At 40.5% G+C, this 22,482-nt stretch overlaps 1 non-coding gene across 1 annotated transcript; it reads left to right on the top strand.

Moving 5' to 3' along the window:
* The first annotated feature begins 17,727 nt into the window (after window positions 1–17,727).
* LOC112793124 (small nucleolar RNA R71) lies at window positions 17,728–17,835 on the top strand. Its single transcript, XR_003197833.1, has one exon. It is a non-coding gene; the product is annotated as a small nucleolar RNA R71 (small nucleolar RNA).
* Window positions 17,836–22,482: the final 4,647 nt, after the last annotated feature.

The following is a 22,482-nucleotide window of genomic DNA, read 5'->3' on the forward strand; positions in this document are numbered from 1 at the left end:
AACCAATCAACTAATGTTTAATGTACCAATGCAAACATCATGAGGTCTTTTCAAGGTTGTAATGGGGCCAAGGCAAGGGTGAGGATATATGTATGGCTAAGTGAGCTATAAATTGAATCTTTGAGTAACCTGGGCTATCACCTAACTTACATACATTCTATGTAACTTCTAAAATCATGCCTAGCTACCCATAATTCCCACTTTTGTATCACATACTCATGTATCAACTTTTCTTTTAATTTGTGTCACATATGCATTATCTTTTATTAACTTAACATTGGGGTAATATTGTCCCTTTTTTTATTTATTTATATTATATATTTTTTTCTTTTTTTCTCTTTTTTTATAGAGACATAAAAACTAAAATAACATATCAATGCATATGGAATTTTTAATTTTCTGTTTTACATGAGTAGATACCCAAATTTCCCAATATTCAGAATTAGAAACATGATGCATTCCCTTATTAACCCATGTTCCCATAGTTTTTCCACACTTAGTTGATGCACAACCTCTATCTTAAGCTAACCAAAGATTCAATTGGGATATTTAATTTATTTTTCTGCTTAAGGCTAGTGGTGTGGTTATAGAACAGAAGGGGATTAAAAAGCTCAAAGTGGCTAACAAGGGTGACATAAAAGGGTAGGCTTATTTGGGATAAGTGAGCAAAAACAAGTAATGGCCTCAATCATATGCAAGCATGTAAATACACTAAATAGTGGACATATAGATTGGAACAAAGCAAAGATTGCAATTATAGAGAAGAAAACACACAAGAATAAAATATTATGGTTAAATAATGTAACCATGCAATTAAGCTCAAAATCTCACGTTGTGTGTTCTTTACCTCAAAAACCATGTTCCAATTTACAATCTTCAAACAAATTTAACATATAGAAAATTTTAATTTTAATTTTTTTAATTTAAAGTAGTGAAATTTTTCAAAAATAGGGTCTTAAAAAGAAACTTATTATTTTTCAACCAAGTAGGACTTAAATGCAAACAATCAACTACACATGCAATCTATTATGCTATGCAACAATGAACATGCAAAGAAGATAGACTATTGGTGTTGAGAAGAGAATACTAACCCGTGGAGATCGGTATCGACCTCCCCACACTTAAAGATTGCACCGTCCTCGGTGCATGCTGAGATGTGCAGGTGGACGGGTTGCTCCAACTGATGCTTTTCTCCAAAGATTGTGCGGTAGACTTGTTCATTGTTCCAGTTAGAAACTCGTCTTTTTCCCTCTTGGTGGCCAGCCTGAAAGAAAAGAAAAAAGAAGAAAAAGTAACCCAGAAATAAAGATAAGAAAATAAATAAGGTCTGGGTGGGTTAATGCCAAATAGTGAAGGTCTCAATTATATGGTAGCTACAACATGCAAGTGAAAAAATAATGGAAGCACATGGCATGTCAACTAAATAGCAACAAGTTAAGAAGCACCTAAAATAATGCAGGAGATATGCAACAGATGAGTAAAAAGATTGTAACACCAATGTAAAACAGCAAATATAGAAAAGAAAGGGAGAAGAAGAGAAAGAAGAGAGTAAAGAGAGAAGAAGAAAAAGAATGAATAAGACGAAGAGTGGAGATAATAGAAGAAAGTAAAGGAGGAAGAAGAAAGAATTAAGAAAGGGGAAAGAAAAAGATTTAAATTTGGGGAAAAAAAGATAAGATATTTTGCTGTGTTGGATAAGCTGTGCGGCGCAGGCGATGCGAGCGCGTGAGTGACGCGTTCGCGCGGATAGCGCTTCCATTGAACCTGTGATGAAGAAGAAATAAATCCTAATTTCTAAAAATCCTTATTCTAAATCCTAAGAGAGAGGAGAGAGCCTCTCTTTCTAAAAACTATATCTAAATTATGAAAAGTGTGAATTATGAGTCTTCTTTCATTCCTCCACTTTGCAGCTCTTAATTTGTGTTTTCTGGGCTTAAAACTGGGCCGGAAATAGCCCAGAATTCGCTGGTTATGAAATCTGTCACGCTGAAGGAGAAGCTTATGATCCTGAGCAACCCATGATGGAGGAGGTGAATTACATGCAAGAACCCTATGGAAACACCTACAATCCTTCATGGAGGAACCATCCTAACCTTTCATGGAGGGATCAACAGAAGCCTCAGCAAGTCTTCAACAACAATCAACGTGAAAGGAACCAGAATAGGTTCAACAACAGGCCACCATTTCAATCTTCCCAAGGGAATATGGACATCCCTAAATAGAGCCTTTCTGACTTAGTCACTATAGTCTCCAACCCCTTTAAGACCATTTATAGTTTCATTACTGAAACAAGGTCTTCCATCAAAAATTTAGAGGTACCAGTTGGTCAAATGAGCAAGAGAATCCCTGAGACTCCTCCTGAAACTCTTCTTAGTAATACTGAAGTTAACCCAAGGGAAGAGTGCAAGGCCATCACCATAGAGGTGGAGGCCGAAACTGAGGAGAAAAGGGAGGAGTTGAATGCCAGTAAGGAAGCCCTTTCTGGGCATTCAACGCCCCAAGACATGTCATTCCTGGCATTGAACACCAGAAAGATACCACCCACTGGGCGTTCAACGCCCAACCATACATCATTACTAGCGTTGAACGCTATGAAAGAAGGCCCTCCTGGGCGTTCAACGCCCAAACCAACAGAGAAGCTGGCATTGAACGCCAGTAAGGAAGACCTCACTGGGTGTTCAATGCATACTAAGGATGTCCATACCCAAGAACTCAAGGAAACTAAGGCTCATGTAGAGACCATAAAGGTTCCACTGAATGCACTCTTGCAGTGCATGATTTCTGATGAATACTCATCCTCTGATGAGGATGAGGAAACTAGGGAAGAGTAGGTTGCTCGGTACCTAGGAGTTCTGATGAAGCTGAATGCCAAGTTATTTGGCACAGAGACATTGGAAGAAGAACCTCCAGTGCTCACCAAATAACTCAATACCTTGGTACAGCAGAAGCTACCTCAGAAGCTTCTGGATCTCGGACGCTTCCTAATTCCTTGAACCATAGGCACCATGACCTTTGTGTAATACCCGGTCTAACCGAAATTAATTAAATAATGAGTTAAGTAGGAGCGAATATGGTTGGAAGATTTGGCAATTGGAATTTGATGATTTAAATATGATATTTGGATTCAGTGAATTTTTCCGAGTCGGAAGACATAGTTTTCTGCGTAAAAGTGCACAGTGGAATTTTGACCGGTAGTACTGGCTGAGACCTGTCTGGTACTACAGCTGAGAAAATTGATTATGAGTAAATAAGATTAAGAAATGAGGAATTATAATTAGGGGAGGTAGAAATATTTGAAGTGCGATTTAGAGCGCTAATCTTAAAGGTTTTGGTCCAAAATTGGACCAACGGACAAAAATAAGTGAACTGGGCCTAAGTGGACCCAAGACCCAACATATATAAACATTAGTTATGAGCATTTCAGCTCATTTTACCCTAAAAAGAGAGGTTGGGGCGCTGAGTTGAGAAGAGAGAAGAGAAGAGAGAAAACCTAACTCTCTTTGATCTTCAAACCACCATAACTTGAGCTACGGAGCTCCGATTGACAAGCCGTTTGCGGCCACGCGTCGCTCTTCTCATCCTCTACATTTCTATCTAAGTTTTGTGGTGAGTATTCCATTCATCTCTGCCCAGTTTTCGAATTTCCCCACTGTTACACGTTTTTGGGAAGTTAGTGTTGAAATCTTGTGATTTTGGGTGTTTAGGGATACTTCAACATGGATTCTAAGTGGGTTCTATCCCTACTTCATATGGGCTGAGGTAAGAAGTGCTCAAACCCTTGTGATTTATCATCTTTATGAGCCCTAGGTTGATGTATGTATGTGATATTGGTTATGTTAGTGTATTTGGTGATTTTGATGCACAATTGGGAGGTTGGTATTGCTTGTGGAGCTTGGTGAGGCTTGGAGCTAAGGGTTGGTGGAGACTTCCATAGAAGAGGCTCAATTGATTTGGCTACAAGAGGTACGGTTTAAGTTTCATTTAAGTACCGTGTGGTGTGATGAGAATTCCTAGGCTAGATGCCCCTAGGATTAAGTTTGGATTGTGTAAATGGTTGATGCTAATATGCATAGTTGGTATGTAATGTGAATTGATGATTGGGTTGAGAACTGTGTGGCCTTGTATGCTTGGTGTATTGAAAAATTGATGTATTGGGTAATGAGTATTAATTTGTGGTTTATGCATTTAAATTGTGAAATTGGGCCAGAGGCCGTAAATTTTGGGCCGGAGGCCGGAAAGAGGTAAGGGAGGTAAGTTGACGTGTGCATTGTATGATGACACAAGCGATTGGATGAATTTCATATAATGAATATGCGAATGATTGGGTTGATTGTTGAATAATAAGGTTTGAGGAGTTGAGGGGTGAAATTATGTAGATGAAGTATGTTTGGTTTTGGGTTAAGAAATATTATGTGGTCATATATGTGATTATGATTATTGATGTCTTGATGGTATGATGATGCATGAGAGGTATATATATTGTGATATATGCTTGAGGAATGATTAATGTTGATTTGTGGGTGAAACCACGTGATAGTGATTATGATATTGATTATGTATAATGATGGTTGATTGGAAATAGTATTGTGGGAAATTGAGATGAGGAAGGATGTATGACATGTTGATATGTTTGTAATTTAGCCAATTGCTTGAAATGGGTAAAGATGGTTATATGATGGTTTTGTGATTCGTGGTAAAGTGTTAATGTATGAGTTGAGGAGGCTTGATGTTGATTTTGGTATATTTTGATTGGTTTCAAAAAGGGTTGAAATTGGCATGTCTTGGTTGATTTTGAAAAGAGTTGAAAATGGCTTGTTTTGAAAATGGCACTTTGTAGTTTTATATGAAAATATGGTTTTTGGGCATACTTTGATGGGACATAACTTGGACTACGGATCTTTGTTTTGTGCCAAATCTGTTTAGAAATGAAATTGGATCCGGGATGTCCATGCCGTTCGAAGAACGGGTGAAAAACGATTTAAAATGAGGAAGTTATGTCCGTCGGAAGATTGGGGGTTGAAGCTGTGAATTCTGCAGTTTTTAACTTAGAAAATTTTTAGCAGAATAACCCCTTGCGCGTGTGCGCACTTGGCGCGTACGCGCCGATCTTCCAGAAAACGCCATCCACGCGTGCGCGTGATGTGCGCGGGCGCGCCGATAGTGCTGCACCCAATGCCCAGCCATTTTCCAGAGAGTTGTGCCAGAACTGTGCCAGCTTTGTGCCTGGGGCACGAGAGTATCCACGCGTACGCGTGGTTGACGCGTGCGCGTCGATTTGGCAACTTTTTAATCCACGCGTTAGCGTGCATGACGCTTGCGCGTCGATGAGTTTTTAAGGACATCCACGCGTGCGCGTGGAGTACGCGTACGCGTGGCATTGTTTTCATGCCAAAGTTGATATTTGAGTTTTAAAAGCCAAATCTCATACTTCTAAGCCTCCGATCTCACCACTTATATCCTAAATCATTATGATATGCCTAGCTATTAAAAAAGGGCTAGTGAATGAGGTAACTTGCGAGTGAAGTAAGGGGAAAATGAATAATCAATGAGGATCATTGATGATTATGTGAGATGTGGAGGATGGTGGTGGAAGTGCTGGTGATGCCATTGGCTGAAGGGCCGTAATTGTTTATGAATTGGCTGGTTCTGGATTGAACTGTGAGCCGGAATAGCTGTGTATGCTATGAATATTGGCTGGTTCTGGATTGAACCGTGAGCCGGAATAGCTGTGTATGCTATGAATATTGGCTGGTTATGGATTTAACCGTGAGCCGGATGGCTGATATGGATGTTGATCCATGGATGAGAATTCATGCATGTTTATGCTGAATTATTGATAATTGTGATTTGCACTTCCACTATCTGAGATGCGAGTTTCCCTGGGTAGTAGCAGTGGCTAGTCCACTTGCTCCGGGTATGAGACGAAAAATGATGTTTATGATAAATGAGTTAATTATGGAATTTTGAATGAGTGTATTTGTGATACCTGGGTAGTAGTAAGGGTTGTGGTTCGTCCCACTTGCTCCAGGTTAATGTTTGAGATTTGATAACAATGAGGATTGATAATATGAATTGAGATTGAATGAATATATGCTTAAGATACCTGGGTAGTAGCAAGGGTTGTGGTTCGTCCCGCTTGCTCCGGGTTAATGCTTGAGATACCTGGGCAGTAGCAAGGGTTGTGGTTCGTCCCACTTGCTCCAGGTCAGAGATTGTGACGCCTGGGTAGTAGCGGTAGTAGTGGTGAATCCACTCGCTCCAGGTTGAGCTGTTAAACACCCGCCTGGGTAGTAGCCGCAGTAGTGGTTGTTCCACTGGCTCTGGGCTGAGCGGGTAGTAGCAAGGGGGTTGTAGCTCAAACCTACTTGCTCCGCAAGGGGTGTTTCTGTCCATGGTTAGCTACCAGGACGTGTCGGGTTGGCTATATAACCGACAGATGATATCATCAGCCATAGGGCAGGCATACATCATTTGCATATGTTTGAATTGTTTGGGTTTGCCTATTTGTTTTGGATTTCTATATCATATATGCTATGTTACCTGATTATATGCTACTTGTTCTACTTGTACCTTATTTGTGTATTACTTGTCTGTATTGCTTGTGTTTGTACAACTGAGAGATCCCTCATGATGGTGTTGGTGGATGTTGGGGGCTGTTCTTGATGAGATGAATTGATAATGCGACTGCATAATGATGCTGATTTTTGAATGAGATCATTTGAGCCCCCTGGGTAGACGCAGTGATGTGATTTCACTAGCTCCAGGCGAGGGTATGATGTATTGATATAGAGTGCTGAGGCAGAACAACTGGTGATGGTTTTGCTTATGATTCTGAGTTTGATTTGTGGAATAATCAGAAAGTTGGGAAACATGTGTAACATGAACTAGATTTAGTATCCCCTTACGTCAGATGCCTATTTATGGATTAGTGAGAATCTAGACTGGATATTTGGTGAAAAGGAGTTTAGGATGCTTAGTGAGTTTTTATTGCAGTGCATTGTCTTTATTTGGCACTTTTACCGTACTGGGAACCCATGGGCCCGGGGTTCTCATTCCGTATATATCTCTTGTTTTTCAGATACAGGTCCAGGTGCTCAGAAGTGAGCTGTGGTTCGTCTGAGAGCCGGCGAAGATCTTTATTTTCTCTACTTTGTGTTTTGCTTAGAATCTCTCCATCTTTGTTTTGAAGATATTATATTATGTGTTGAACTCTTTTGGAACTTGCCTATAGAGGCTCTTATGTTTCCTTTGGGAGAGATTAGGATATACTGTTGTCAACTACTTTCATACTGTACCCTAGCCGGCCTAAACTTCGCGGGTCGCGACTAGTGGCTATTACTTATGTTATATATATCTATCTGTTATCTATCTCTTAATCTCCTTTATGCCTTGTTCGTTTATCGCTTTCGGCTTCACAGTTTAACTTTTCGATGTCGAAACGTGAGTGATACGTCTTCGCGATTTTATTTCTACTCTTTTCAGGCTTCTCGATTAATACTCCTTTCGAAATTAACTATATTTATATATTAAAAATCCACATGAGAGTCGTACCACCGTAATATCATTGACTTATGACTCGAGCATAAGGATTTGAATATTAGGGTGTTACACTTTGAGAAGGCTCTGTGTGACCTAGGGTCAAGTATAAACCTCATGCCACTCTTTGTAATGGAGAAGCTGAGAATCTTTGAGGTACAAGCTACAAATATCTCACTAGAGATGGTAGACAGATCAATGAAGAAAATATATAGTTTAGTAGAGGATGTCTTGGTAAAGGTTGAAGACCTTTACATCCCTGCAAACTTCATAATCTTAGATATTGGGGAATATGAGAATGAATCCATCATCCTTGGAAGACCTTTTCTAGCCAGTGCCAATGCTATCATTGATGTAGCTAAGGGAGAACTAATTCTACAATTAGCGGAGGAACACATCTTGTTCAAGATGCCTCACCCCAACTCTCCCTCTGAGAAAAGAGAGATAATAGTGCAACACTTAGTGTTCCAATCATCTCTTTCAGTGCAGAGCTTTACGAAGGCCCTAAACATCAATTCTACGTTTGGTGTTGGGCAACCATCAACAAGCACTGAGAACAAAGGTACCAAGAAGAAAGTACCTAAAGGCTGTAGGGACAAGAAAGTCCCCACTGAAAGCCTCTGACCTGGCATGAGAGTTGTCTTCACTATGAAACCAGTCATATGGTGCACGAAATTGTGATCATCACAATGGTGGCAATAGACTTGGTTCTCTTAAACGTGAATCACACTTCGTCACAACTCCGCACAACTAACCAGCAAGTGCACTGGGTCGTCCAAGTAATACCTTACGTGAGTAAGGATCGATCCCACGGAGATTGTTGGCTTGAAGCAAGCTATGGTCACCTTGTAAATTTCAATCAGGCAGATTCAAATGGGTGATAGAGTTTTAATAATTAAAAAGATAAATAAAACACAAAGTAAAGATAGAGATACTTATGTAATTCATTGGTGAAAATTTCATATAAGTGTATGGAGATGCTTTGCTCCTTTTGAATCTCTGCTTTCCTACTGCCTTCATCCAATCCTTCATACTCCTTTCCATGGCAAGCTGTATGTTCGGGTTTCGTCGGTGTCAATGGCTACCTCTCGTCCTCTTAGTGAAAATGGTCCAAATGCGCTGTCACCACACGGCTAATCATCTGTCGGTTCTCGATCATGTTGGAATAGAATCTCGTGATCCTTTTGCGCCTGTCACTATGCCCAACACTCGCGAGTTTGAAACTCGTCACAGTCATCCCTTCCCAGATCCTACTCGGAATACCACATACAAGGATTAGACTTTCCGAATCTCAGGAATGGCCGCCAATGGATTCTAGCTTATACCATGAAGACTTTGGTCTAACGGAATGGAAGGTTCGGTTGTCAGGCGAGGCAGTCATGCATCGTGGACCAGGAGTCCAAGAGATACATGCTCAATCTTAAGTAGAACGGAAGTGGTTGTCAGTCACGCGTTCATAGGTGAGAATGATGATGAGTGTCACAGATCATCACATTCATCAGGTTGAAGTGCGAGTGAATATCTTAGAACAAGAATAAGCTTGAATTGAATAGAAGAACAATAGTAATTGCATTAATACTCGAGAAACAGCAGAGCTCCACACCTTAATCTATGGCGTGTAGAAACTCCACCGTTGAAAATACATAAGAACAAGGTCTAGGCATGGCCGAATGGCCAGCCCCCAAAACGTGATCAAGAGATCAAAGGATGATCAAAAGATCCCAAGATTCCAAGATGTAAATACAATAGTAAAAGGTCCTATTTATAATGAGACTAGCTACTAGGGTTTACAGAAATAGGTAAATGATACAGAAATCTACTTTCGGGCCCACTTGGTGTGTGCTTGGGCTGAGCATTGAGCTTTTACATGTGTAGAGGCTTCCTTGGAGTTAAACGCCAGTTTTTATGCCAGTTTGCGCGTTTAACTCTAACTTTTATGCCAGTTCTGGCGTTTTGACTTTAGAATAGGGCAGAGAAGGGGCGTTTGAACGCCAATTTGCATCATCAAAACTCGAACAAAGTATAAACTATTATATATTGCTAGAAAGCCCTAGATGTCTACTTTCCAACGCAGTTAAGAGTGCACCATTTGGAGTTCTGTAGCTCTAGAAAATTTACTTCGAGTGTAGGGATGTCAGAATCCAACAGCATCAGCAGTCCTTTGTCAGCCTCTGAATCAGATTTTTGCTCAGGTCCCTCAAATTCAGCCAAAAAATGCCTAAAATCACAGAAAAACACACAAACTCATAGTGAAGTCCAAAAATATAAATTTTGCATAAAAACTAATAAAAACATCCCAAAAAGTAGCTAGATCCTACTAAAAACTACCTAAAAACAATGCCAAAAAGCGTATAAATAATCCGCTCATCACAACACCAAACTTAAATTGTTGCTTGTCCCTGGTGGACGAAATTGTGATCACTACAACTTCGCACAACTAACCAGCAAGTGTACTGGGTCGTCCAAGTAATAAACCTTACGCGAGTAAGGGTCGATCCCACAGAGATTGTTGGTATGAAGCAAGCTATGGTCACCTTGTAAATCTTAGTCAGGCAAACTCAAATGGTTGTGAATGATGAATAAAATATAAAGATAAAGATAGAGATACTTATGTAATTCATTGGTGGGAATTTCAGATAAGCGTATGAAGATGCTTGGTCCCTTCCGTCTCTCTGCTTTCCTACTGTCTTTATCCAATCCTTCTTACTCCTTTCCATGGCAAGCTTATGCAAGGGTTTCACCGTTGTCAGTGGCTACCTCCCATCCTCTCAGTGGAAATGTTCAACGCACCCTGTCACGGCACGGCTATCCATCTGTCGGTTCTCAATCAGGCCGGAATAGAATCCAGTGATTCTTTTGCGTCTGTCACTAACGCCCCGCCCTCAGGAGTTTGAAGCTCGTCACAGTCATTCAATCATTGAATCCTACTCAGAATACCACAGACAAGGTTAGACCTTCCGGATTCTCTTGAATGCCGCCATCAGTTCTAGCCTATACCACGAAGACTCTGATCTCACGGAATGGCTGGCTTGGTTGTCAGGCGAGCGCTCGGTTGTCAGGCGATCAACCATGCGCTGTGTATCAGGAATCCAAGAGATATCCACCCAATCTAAGGTAGAACGGAGGTGGTTGTCAGGCACACGTTCATAGGTGAGAATGATGATGAGTGTCACGGATCATCACATTCATCAAGTTGAAGAACAAGTGGAATCTTAGAACAAGAACAAGCGGAATTGAATAGAAGAACAATAGTAATTGCATTAATACTCGAGGTACAGCAGAGCTCCACACCTTAATCTATGGTGTGTAGAAACTCCACCGCTGAAAATACATAAGAACAAGGTCTAGGCATGGCCGAATGGCCAGCCTCCCAATGATCTAAGAACTAGATGTCCAAAGATTACTACCCAGATTTATATCTCAATACAATAGTAAAAGGTCCTACTTATAGAGAACTAGTAGCCTAGGGTTTACAGAGATGAGTAAATGACATAAAAATCCACTTCCGGGCCCACTTGGTGTGTGCTTGGGCTGAGCATTGAAGCATTTTCGTGTAGAGACTCTTCTTGGAGTTAAACGCCAGCTTTTATGCCAGTTTGGGCGTTTAACTCCCATCCTTGTGCCAGTTCCGGCGTTTAACGCTGGGAATTCTGAGGGTGACTTTGAACGCCGGTTTGGGCCATCAAATCTTGGGCAAAGTATGGACTATCATATATTGCTAGAAAGCCCAGGATGTCTACTTTCCAACGCCGTTGAGAGCACGCCAATTTGGTCTCTGCAACTCCAGAAAATCCACTTCGAGTGCAGGGAGGTCAGAATTCAACAGCATCTGCAGTCCTTTTCAGTCTCTGAGTCAGATTTTTGCTCAGGTCCCTCAATTTCAGCCAGAAAATACCTGAAATCATAGAAAAACACACAAACTCATAGTAAAGTCCAGAAAAGTGAATTTTAACTAAAAACTAATAAAAATATACTAAAAACTAACTAGATCATACTAAAAACATACTAAAAACAATGCCAAAAAGCGTACAAATTATCCGCTCATCACAACACCAAACTTAAATTGTTGCTTGTCCTCAAGAAACTGAAAGTCAAACAAGATAAAAAGAAGTGAATATGCAATGAATTCCAAAAACATCTATGAAGATCAGTATTAATTAGATGAGCGGGGCTTTTAGCTTTTTGCCTCTGAATAGTTTTGGCATCTCACTCTATCCTTTGAAATTCAGAATGGTTGGCTTCTTTAGGAACTCAGAGTCCAGATAGTGTCATTGATTCTCCTAGTTAAGTATGATGATTCTTGAACAAAGCTACTTATTGAGTCTTGGCCGTGGCCCAAAGCACTTTGTCTTCCAGTATTACCACCGGATACATACATTCCACAGACACATAATTGGGTGAACCTTTTCAGATTGTGACTTAGCTTTGCTAGAGTCCCCAATTAGAGGTGTCCAGGGTTCTTAAGCACACTCTTTTTGCCTTGGAACACAACTTTATTTCTTTCTTTTTCTTTCTTTTTCTCTTTCTCTTTTTTTTTCTCCCATTTTTTTCGTTTTTTTCTCTCTTTTTTTTTGTATTCACTGCTTTTTCTTGCTTCAAGAATCATTTTAATGATTTTTCAGATCCTCAGTAACATGTCTCCTTTTTCATCATTCTTTCAAGAGCCAACATTCATGAACCACAAATTCAAAAGACATATGCACTGTTTAAGCATACATTCAGAAAACAAAAATATTGCCACCACATCAAAATAATTAAACTGTTATAAAATTCAAAATTCATGCAATTCTTTTCTTTTTCAATTAAGAACATTTTTTATTTAAGAGAGGTGATGGATTCATAGGACATTCATAACTTTAAGGCATAGACACTAAGACACTAATGATCACAAGACACAAACATAGATAAACATAAGCATAATTTTCGAAAAACAGATAAATAAAGAACAAGGAAATTAAAGAACGGGTCCACCTTAGTGATGGCGGCTTGTTCTTCTTCTTGAAGATCCTATGGAGTGCTTGAGCTCCTTGGTGCACGAAATTGCAATCACACTTTTGCAATCCCGCACAACTAACCAGCAAGTGCACTGGGTCGTCCAAGTAATACCTTACGTGAGTAAGGGTCGATCCCACGGAGATTGTCGGCTTGAAGCAAGCTATGGTTATCTTGTAAATCTTAGTCAGGATATCAGAAATTATCAGGATTGATTGTGAAAAGTAAAAGAACATGAAATAAGTACTTGTTTTGCAGTGATGGAGAATAGGTTGAGGTTTTGGAGATGCTCCATCTTCTGAATCTCTGCTTTCCTACTGTCTTCTTCTGCAAGCACGCAAGGCTCCTTCCATGGCAAGCTGTATGCAAGGGTTTCACCGTTGTCAGTGGCTACCTCCCATCCTCTCAGTGGAAATGTTCAACGCACCCTGTCACGGCACGGCTATCCATCTGTCGGTTCTCAATCAGGCTGGAATAGAATCCAGTGATTCTTTTGCGTCTGTCACTAACGCCCCGCCTTCAGGAGTTTGAAGCTCGTCACAGTCATTCAATCATTGAATCCTACTCAGAATACCACAGACATGGTTTAGACCTTCCGGATTCTCTTGAATGCCGCCATCAGTTCTAGCTTATACCACGAAGATTCCGGTCAAAGAATCCAAGAGATATCTACTTAATCTAAGATAGAACGGAGGTGGTTGTCAGGCACACGTTCATAGTTGAGAATGATAATGCTTGTCACGGATCATCACATTCATCCAATTTAAGAACAAGTAGTATCTTAGAATGGAAGCAAGCATGATTGAATGAGAAACAGTAGTAATTGCATTAATCCATCAAGACACAGCAGAGCTCCTCACCCCCAACCATGGGGTTTAGAGACTCATGCTGTGAAAGATAGAATGAGAAAAGTGTAAAGTGTCATGAGATACAGATACAATGTCAAAAGATCCTATTAATAATAAACTAGTAACCTAGGGTATACAGAAATGAGTAAATGACGTAAAAATCCACTTCTGGGTCCACTTGGTGTGTGCTTGGGCTGAGCAATGAAGCATTTTCGTGTAGAGACCTTTTCTGGAGTTAAACGCCAGCTTTTATGCCAGTTTGGGCGTTTAACTCCAAGTTTTATCCCAGTTCCAGCGTTAAACGCTGGAATTTCTGAGGCTGATTTGCCACGCCGGTTTGGGCCATCAAATCTCGGGCAAAGTATGGACTATTATACATTTCTGGAAATCCCAGGATGTCTACTTTCCAATGCCGTTGAGAGCGCGCCAATTGGGCTTCTGTAGCTCCAGAAAATCCACTTCGAGTGCAGGGAGGTCAGAATCCAACAGCATCTGCAGTCCTTTTCAGTCTCTGAATCAGATTTTTGCTCAGGACCCTCAATTTCAGCCAGAAAATACCTGAAATCACAGAAAAACACACAAACTCATAGTAAAGTCCAGAAAAGTGAATTTTAACTAAAAACTAATAAAAATATACTAAAAACTAACTAGATCATACTAAAAACATACTAAAAACAATGCCAAAAAGCGTATAAATTATCCGCTCATCACTCCTCAATGTCTCTTCCTTGTCTTTGTTGCTCCTCTCTCATGATTCTTTGATCTTCTCTAATTTCATGGAGGAGGACGGAGTGTTCTTGATGCTCCACCCTTAGTTGTCCCATGTTGGAACTCAATTCTCCTAGGGAGGTGTTTAGTTGCTCCCAATAGTTTTGTGGAGGAAAGTGCATCCCTTGAGGCATCTCAGGGATTTGATGATGAGAGGGGTCTCTTGTTTGCTCCATCCTCTTCTTAGTGATGGGCTTATCCTCATCAATGGGGATGTCTCCCTCTATGTCAACTCCAACTGAATAACAGAGGTGACAAATGAGATGAGGAAAGGCTAACCTTGCCAAGGTAGAGGACTTGTTCGCCACCTTATAAAGTTCTTGGGATATCACCTCATGAACTTCTATTTCTTCTCCAATCATGATGCTATGAATCATGATAGCCCGGTCTATAGTAACTTCGGACCGGTTGCTAGTGGGAATGATTGAGCGTTGGATGAACTCCAACCATCCCCTAGCCACAGGCTTGAGGTCATGCCTTCTCAATTGAACCGGCTTTCCTCTTGAATCTCTCTTCCATTGGGCGCCCTCTTCACAAATGTCTATGAGGACTTGGTCCAACCTTTGATCAAAGTTGACCCTTCTAGTGTAAGGATGTTCATCTCCTTGCATCATGGGCAAGTTGAATGCCAACCTTACATTTTTCGGACTAAAATCCAAGTATTTCCCCCGAACCATAGTAAGCTAATTCTTTGGATCCGGGTTCACACTTTGGTCATGGTTCTTGGTGATCCATGCATTGGCATAGAACTCTTGAACCATTAAGATTCCGACTTGTTGAATGGGGTTGGTAAGAACTTCCCAACCTCTTCTTCGGATCTCATGTCGGATCTCCGGATATTCACTCTTTTTGAGTGAAAAAGGGACCTCGGGGATCACCTTCTTCAAGGCCACAACTTCATAGAAGTGGTCTTGATGCACCCTTGAGATGAATCTCTCCATCTCCCATGACTCGGAGGTAGAAGCTTTTGCCTTCCCTTTCCTCTTTCTAGAGGTTTCTCCGGCCTTGGATGCCATAAATGGTTATGGAAAAACAAAAAGCAATGCTTTTACCACACCAAACTTAAAAGGTTTGCTCGTCCTCGAGCAAAAGAAGAAAGAAGAGAGTAGAAGAAGAAGAAATGAAGGAGATGGAGGGGGCTATGTGGTTCGGCCAAAAAGGAAAGAAGTAGTGTTTAGGTTGTGTGAAAATGAAGGAGTGAAGATGAGTTTATATAGGAGTGGGGAGAGGGGTAGGGTTCGGTTATGTGAGGGTGGGTTTGGGTGAGAAAGTGGTTTGAATTTGAATGGTGAGGTAGGTGGGGTTTTATGAAGGATGGATGTGAGTGGTGAAGAGAAAGATGGGATTTGATAGGTGAAGGGTTTTTGGGGAAGAGGTGTTGAGGTGATTGGTGAATGGGTGAAGAAGAGAGAGAGTGGTAGGGTAGGTGGGGATCCTGTGGGGTCCACAGATCCTGAGGTGTCAGGGAAAAGTCATCCCTGCACCAAATGCCATGCAAAAATGCGTTTTGAGCCAATTCTGGCGTTAAACACCGGGCTGGTGCCCATTTCTGGCGTTTAACGCCAAGTGCTTGCCCTTTTCTGGCGTTTAACGCCAGGTTGGTGCCCCTTTCTGGCGTTAAACGCCCAGAATGGTGCCAGACTGGGCGTTAAACGCCCAACAGCTAGCCTTACTGGCGTTTAAACGCCAGCACGCTCTCCTCCAGGGTGTGCTGTTTTTCTTTCTGTTTTTCATTCTGTTTTTGCTTTCTTCATTAATTTTGTGACTTCTCATGATCATCAACCTACAGAAAACATAAAATAACAAAGGAAAATAGATAAAATATAACATTGGGTTGCCTCCCAACAAGCGCTTCTTTAATGTCAGTAGCTTGACAGAGGGCTCTCATGGAGCCTCAGAAATGCTCAGAGCAATGTTGGAACCTCCCAACACCAAACTTAGAGTTTGAATGTGGGGGTTCAACACCAAACTTAGAAGTTGGTTGTGGCCTCCCAACACCAAACTTAGAGTTTGACTGTGGGGGCTCTGTTTGGCTCTGTTTTGAGAGAAGCTCTTCATGCTTCCTCTCCATGGTGACAGAGGGATATCCTTGAGCCTTAAACACCAAGGATTCTTCATTCACTTGAATGATCAATTCTCCTCTATCAACATCAATCACAGTCTTTGCTGAGGCTAGGAAGGGTCTGCCAAGGATGATGGATTCAGCCATGCACTTCCCAGTCTCTAGGACTATGAAATCAGCAGGGATGTAATGGTCTTCAACTTTTACCAGAACATCCTCTACAAGTCCATAGGCTTGTTTTCTTGAGTTGTCTGCCATCTCTAGTGAGATTTTTGCAGCTTGTACCTCAAAGATCCCTAGCTTCTCCATTACAGAGAGAGGCATGAGGTTTACACTTGACCCTAGGTCACACAAGGCCTTCTTGAAGGTCATGGTGCCAATGGTACAAGGTATTGAGAACTTCCCAGGATCCTGTCTCTTTTGAGGTAATTTTTGCCTAGACAAGTCATCCAATTCTTTGGTGAGCAAAGGGGGTTCATCCTCCCAAGTCTCATTTCCAAATAACTTGTCATTTAGCTTCATGATTGCTCCAAGGTATTTAGCAACTTGCTCTTCAGTGACATACTCATCCTCTTCAGAGGAAGAATACTCATCAGAGCTCATGAATGGCAGAAGTAAGTCCAATGGAATCTCTATGGTCTCATTTTGAGCCTCAGATCCCCATGGTTCCTCATTGGGGAACTCATTGGAGGCCAGTGGACGTCCATTGAGGTCTTCCTCAGTGGCATTCACTACCTCTTCCTCCTCTCCAAATTTGGCCATGTTGATGGCTTTGCACTCTCCTTTTGGATTTTCTTCTGTATTGCTTGGGAGAGTACTAGGAGGGAGTTCAGTAATTTTCTTGCTCAGCTGACCCACTTGTGCCTCCAAATTTCTAATGGAAGAACTTGTTTCAGTCATGAAACTTTGAGTGGTTTTGATCAGATCAGAGACCATGGTTGCTAAGTCAGAGGTATTCTGCTTAGAACTCTCTGTCTGTTGCTGAGAAGATGATGGAAAAGGCTTGCCATTGCTAAACCTGTTTCTTCCACCGTTATTATTGTTGAAACCTTGTTGAGGTCTCTGTTGATCCTTCCATGAAAGATTTGGATGATTTCTCCATGACGGATTGTAGGTGTTTCCATAGGGTTCTCCCATGTAATTCACCTCTTCCATTGAAGGGTTCTCAAGATCATAAGCTTCTTCCTCAGATGAAGCTTCCTTAGTACTGCTTGGTGCATTTTGCATTCCAGACAGACTTTGAGAAATCATATTGACTTGTTGAGTCAATATTTTGTTCTGAGCCAATATGGCATTCAGAGTATCAATCTCAAGAACTCCTTTCTTCTGATTTGTCCCATTCTTCACAGGATTCCTTTCAGAAGTGTACATGAATTGGTTATTTGCAACCATTTCAATTAGTTCTTGAGCTTCTGTAGGCGTCTTCTTCAGATGAAGAGATCCTCCAGCAGAGCTATCCAAAGACATCTTGGATAGTTCAAAGAGACCATCATAGAAAATTCCTATGATGCTCCATTCAGAAAGCATATCAGAGGGACACTTTCTGATTAATTGTTTGTATCTTTCCCAAGCTTCATAGAGGGATTCTCCTTCCTTCTGTCTGAAGGTTTGGACTTCCACTCTAAGCTTACTCAATTTTTGAGGTGGAAAGAATTTTGCCAAGAAGGCATTGACTAGCTTTTCCCAAGAGTTCAGGCTTTCTTTAGGTTGTGAGTCCAACCATGTCCTAGCTCTGTCTCTTACAGCAAAAGGGAATAGCATAAGTCTGTAGACCTCAGGGTCAACCCCATTAGTCTTGACAGTATCACAGATTTGCAAGAATTCAGCTAAGAACTGATGAGGATCTTCCAATGGAAGTCCATGGAACTTGCAATTCTGTTGCATTAGAGAAACTAATTGAGGCTTAAGCTCAAAGTTGTTTGCTCCAATAGCAGGGATAGAGATGCTTCTCCCATAGAAGTCGGGAGTAGGTGCAGTAAAGTCACCCAGCACCTTCCTTGCATTGTTGGCATTGTTGTTGTTTTTGGCTGCCATGGGTTCTTCTTCTTTGAAGATTTCTGTTAGGTCCTCTACAGAGAGTTGTGCCTTGGCTTCTCTTAGCTTTCGCTTCAAGGTCCTTTCAAGTTCAGGATCAGCCTCAACAAGAATGCTTTTGTCCTTGCTCCTGCTCATAAGAAAGAGAAGAGAACAAGAAAATGTGGAGTCCTCTGTGTCACAGTATAGAGATTCCTTGAGGTGTCAGAGGAAAAGAAAAATAGAAGGCAGAGGTAGAAAATTCGAACTTATCAAGAGAGATGGAGTTCGAATTGTGCATTTAAGGAATAGTGTTAGTCCATAAATAGAAGGATGTGAGAAGAAGGGAAGTAGTATTCGAAAATTAAGTAAAGGATTTTGAAAACATTTTGAAAAACTTTAATTGATTTTCAAAAATAAAAGTGGGAAAGAAGTAAAGTGATTTTTGAAAAAGATTTTGAAATTAGAAATTAAAAAGATATGATTGAAAACTATTTTGAAAAAGATGTGGTTAAGAAAATATGATTGGTTTTTAAAAGATGTGATTGAGAAGATATGATTTAAAAAACATTTAAAAAGATTTGATTTTGAAAATTAATGACTTGGCTATCAAGAAAAGATACGATTCAAACATTAAACCCTTTTCTCAACAGAAAAGGCAACATACTTGAAATGTTGAATCAAATCATTAATTGATAGCAAGTATCTTTGAAAATAGAAAGAAATTGAATTTGAAAAAGATTTGATTGAAAAGATTTAATTTGAAAAAGATTTGATTTTGAAAATTAAAATTTTGAAAACTTGAAAAAAAATTTGCATTGAAAACAAAATCTTCCCTCTTGTGCCATCCTGGCGTTAAACGCCCAGAATGGTGCACATTCTGGCGTTTAATGCCCAAAACTCTACCCTTTTGGGCGTTAAACGCCCAACCAGGCACCCTGGCTGGCGTTTAAACGCCAGTCTGTCTTCTTCACTGGGCATTTTGAACGCCCAGCTTTTTCTGTGCAATTCCTCTGCAGTATGTTCTGAATCTTCAATTCTCTGTATTATTGACTTGAAAAGACACAAATTAAAAATATTTTTGGATTTTTACTAAAGAGGAATAATCAAAATGCGACTAAAATCAAATAACAATGCATGCAAGACACCAAACTTAGCAGCTTGTATACTACTGACACTAATGAGAATGCATATGAGACACATAAACACTCAAGTCAAGAGAATTCAAAGATCAGAGTAAGAAATCATCAAGAATTACTTGAAGATCCTTAAGATACATGAATGAATGCATGCAATTGACACCAAACTTAACATGAGAATAGAGTCTCAAACAAGAAATATTTTTGGATTTTATGATTTTGTAAATTTTTTGGATTTTTCGAAAATAAAGTGAAAAAAAAAGGTATCAAAATTCTTAATGAGAATTCCAGGAATCATGCAATGTTTAGTCTAAGACTCCGGTCCAGGAATTAGACATGGCTTCACAGCCAGCCAAGCTTTCAAAGAAAGCTTCGGTCCAAAACACTAGACATGGCCAATGGCCAGCCAAGCCTTAGCAGATCACTGCTCCAATAGCAAGATTGATAGAAATCAACATGCTCTTGTGATGATAAGTTGAAACCTCGGTCCAATGAAATTAGACATGGCTTCACAGCCAGCCAGACTTCAACAGATCATCATGAAACTCTAGAATCCATCTTCAAGAATTCTGAAGAAAAAATACCTAATCTAAGCAACAAGATGAACCGTCAGTTGTCCATACTCGAACAATCCCCGGCAACGGCGCCAAAAACTTGGTGGACGAAATTGTGATCACTACAACTTCGCACAACTAACCAGCAAGTGTACTGGGTCATCCAAGTAATAAACCTTACGCGAGTAAGGGTCGATCCCACAGAGATTGTTGGTATGAAGCAAGCTATGGTCACCTTGTAAATCGTAGTCAGGAAAACTCAAATGGTTGTGAATGATGAATAAAATATAAAGATAAAGATAGAGATACTTATGTAATTCATTGGTGGGAATTTTAGATAAGCATATGAAGATGCTTGGTCCCTTCCATCTCTCTGCTTTCCTACTGTCTTTATCCAATCCTTCTTACTCCTTTCCATGGCAAGCTTATGCAAGGGTTTCACCGTTGTCAGTGGCTACCTCCCATCCTCTAAGTGGAAATGTTCAACGCACCCTGTCACGGCACGGCTATCCATCTGTCGGTTCTCAATCAGGCCAGAATAGAATCCAGTGATTCTTTTGCGTCTGTCACTAACGCCCCGCCCTCAGGAGTTTGAAGCTCGTCACAGTCATTCAATCATTGAATCCTACTCAGAATACCACAGACAAGGTTAGACCTTTCGGATTCTCTTGAATGCCACCATCAGTTCTAGCCTATACCACGAAGACTCTGATCTCACGGAATGGCTGGCTCGGTTGTCAGGCGAGCGCTCGGTTGTCAGGCGATCAACCATGCGTCGTGTATCAGGAATCCAAGAGATATCCACCCAATCTAAGGTAGAACGGATGTGGTTGTCAGGCACACGTTCATAGGTGAGAATGATGATGAGTGTCACGGATCATCACATTCATCAAGTTGAAGAACAAGTGGAATCTTAGAACAAGAACAAGCGGAATTGAATAGAAGAACAATAGTAATTGCATTAATACTCGAGGTACAGCAGAGCTCCACACCTTAATCTATGGTGTGTAGAAACTCCACCGTTGAAAATACATAAGAACAAGGTCTAGGCATGGCCGAATGGCCAGCCTCCCAATGATCTAAGAACTAGATGTCCAAAGATAACTACCCAGATTTATATCTCAATACAATAGTAAAAGGTCCTACTTATAGAGAACTAGTAGCCTAGGATTTACAGAGATGAGTAAATGACATAAAAATCCACTTCCGAGCCCACTTGGTGTGTGCTTGGGCTGAGCATTGAAGCATTTTCGTGTAGAGACTCTTCTTGGAGTTAAACGCCAGCTTTTATGCCAGTTTGGGCGTTTAACTCCCATCCTTGTGCCAATTCCGGCATTTAACGCTGGAAATTCTGAGGGTGACATTGAACGCCGGTTTGGGCCATCAAATATTGGGCAAAGTATGGACTATCATATATTGCTGGAAAGCCCAGGATGTCTACTCTCCAACGCCGTTGAGAGCGCGCCAATTGGACTTCTGTAGCTCTAGAAAATCCACTTTGAGTGCAGGGAGGTCAGAATCCAACAGCATCTGCAGTCCTTTTCAGTCTCTGAATCAGATTTTTGCTCAGGTCCCTCAATTTCAGCCAAAAAATACCTGAAATCACAGAAAAACACACAAACTCATAGTAAAGTCTAGAAAAGTGAATTTTAACTAAAAACTAATAAAAATATACTAAAAACTAACTAGATCATACTAAAAACATACTAAAAACAATGCCAAAAAGCGTACAAATTATCCGCTCATCAGTCCCCAAGCAACTGAAAACAAAATAGGATAAAAAGAAGAGAATATACAATGAATCCCACAGTATCAATGAAACTTAGTCCTAATTAGATGAGCGGGGCTTGTAGCTTTTTGCTTCTGAACAGTTTTGGCATCTCACTTTTTCCTTTGAGGTTCAGAATGATTGGCATCTATAGGAACTCAGAATTTCAGATAGTGTTTTTGATTCTCCTAGTTCAGTACGTTGATTCTTGAACACAGCTACTTTATGAGTCTTGGCCGTGGTCCTAAGCACTTTGTTTTCCAGTATTACCACCGAGTACATAAATGCCACAGACACATAACTGGGTGAACCTTTTTAGATTGTGACTCAGCTTTGCTTAAGTCCCCAGTTAGAGGTGTCCAGAGTTCTTAAGCACACTCTTTTGCTTTGGATCACGACTTTAACCACTCCGTCTCAAGTTTTTTACTTGGATCTTCATGACACAAGCACATGGTTAGGGACAGCTTGATTTAGCCACTTAGGCCTGGATATTATTTCCTTGGCCCTCCTATCCATTAATGCTCAAAGCCTTGGATCCTTTTTACCCTTGCCTTTTGGTTTTAAGGGCTATTGGCTTTTTCTACTTGCTTTTTCTCTCTTTTTTTGCCATTTTTTCTCTTTTTTTTTCACTGCTTTTTCTTGCTTCAAGAACTAATTTCATGATTTTTTAGATTATCAACAACATTTCTCTTCGTTCATCATTCTTTCAAGAGCCAACAACTTTAACATTCATAAACAACAAGATCAAAAATATGTACTGTTCAAGCATTCATTTAGAGAACAAAAAGTATTGCCACCATAT

Source organism: Arachis hypogaea, chromosome 3 (genome assembly GCF_003086295.3).
Source record: "Arachis hypogaea cultivar Tifrunner chromosome 3, arahy.Tifrunner.gnm2.J5K5, whole genome shotgun sequence".
NCBI lineage: Eukaryota > Viridiplantae > Streptophyta > Magnoliopsida > Fabales > Fabaceae > Arachis > Arachis hypogaea.